Here is a 1763-nt window from a genome sequence, read left to right on the forward strand (position 1 = left end):
GATTCAACAACTGTTAGTTGAGTACAAAAAATGTATGACCTAAAGAAGATGTTTGGTTTCAATTATATTTGTTGTTGTATAATGTTTTAGTGCGACGATATTGGAGTTCATTACTTAAATGGTCACTCAACTATTCCAAATTATCTCTTAAAGTCATTTTTTTTTTTTGTAACAACAAAGTTACTTAACTATGTCTATAGCACTTAGAAGGTCACTCAACTAGATTTTTCAATTTTTGGATTGCCAAATAACTATTTTACCCTTTAAATTATTAATTTTTTTAATCTTTTTATTATTTTTTAACTTTTTAATATTATGATTTTTTTCCTTTTTAATTTATATTATGTACTTACCTATAGAATAAATAAATTTTATTTATAAATTAAAAATAAAAAGTAATTAAGCATATATAATACTGGAATAACAAAATAATGAGCATAGTAAAAAATATTAATTAGAATAGTTTGTTCGTAATAATAATTCTACTATTAACAACAAAAATTCAAAAATTTATTTATACAATTGAGAATGAAAGAAAATAAAGGTTTTAAAGTATATATATCCATGCACGTAATATAAAATAATTATTTAAATAAAGGTATTTTTATAATAGACATTATATATTCTTGAAAATTATGCTCAATTATATTATTATTCTGTCATTATATGAGCTGAAAACTAATTTTTTTAATTTTTATTTTATAAATAAAATATGTTTATTCTATAAGTAAGTCCATAATGTAGATTAAAAAGAGAAAAAATATAGTATTTAAAAAGTTAAAAAAAATTAATAATTTAGAGGGTAAAATAGGTTTTTGGTAATCCGAAAATTAGAAAATCTAGTTGAGTGGTCTTCTGAGTGCTATAGGCATAATGAAGTGACTTTGTTGTTACAGATGAAAGAAAAGTATTTTTAGGAGATAATTTTAAATAATTGAATGAACACTTGAGTAATGAACTCGACGATATTATTAGATGTAAAATGTTTCTCTGGTCTCCTAAGAATAGAAAACACATACTTTTCGGTGTTCGATTTCAGCCTCAACAAATTAATAGAAAATTTGATAGAGTAGCAGCTTGAACCCTCAGTTTGAATTCATTATCAGTGCTTGCCAACATATATAGAAGTTTGAAGTTCATACGACTCTCCACCATAATCTCCACCAAAGTAATAGGCATGTGCTATGATACCAAGATTGATGGGGTCATCTCATTCAAAAGCCAAAGTAATAGGCATGTGCCTAAGGAAAATATTTGGCTGAAAATTTCTTTGGATTGGCAAGAAACTTTGTTAAATTGTTGACATTGAAGAAAAAAAAGGAAAAGTGTGTGCTAATTGTCAAATGTAGTAGGCTTCAGAGAGTGAAGCTTCGGCTATTAAAGGAAAGCTTCTTTTTACCCTAAAAATTGGATAACAATTAAATTTATAATATGGTTTTAAGGATATGTGATTCACCTAATAGCAATTGGTAAACATAAAGATAAGTGATGCAAATTGATAATAATATAAAGCAAACCGGCTTTGCAACGTAGTTAAGCGCTCGAGCTCGTATGCCTTCGAACAGATTAATGCCAAAATAGTAAAAGATATAACAAGCTGATGAACAAGAATGTAAGCTAGGAAATGTTATATTGCTCTGATGTTCGTGAATGTAAGGTCTCTACAAATGATGGGGACTCCTCTTTATTTAGTAAAAGAGTCCTAATTATGGTATAACTCTAATTACAGAAGTAAATCTCATGATTGGCCTAAACAACCGCCC

The sequence above is a fragment of the Nicotiana tabacum genome, chromosome 6, assembly GCF_000715075.1.
Source record: "Nicotiana tabacum cultivar K326 chromosome 6, ASM71507v2, whole genome shotgun sequence".
Classification (NCBI taxonomy): Eukaryota; Viridiplantae; Streptophyta; class Magnoliopsida; order Solanales; family Solanaceae; genus Nicotiana; species Nicotiana tabacum.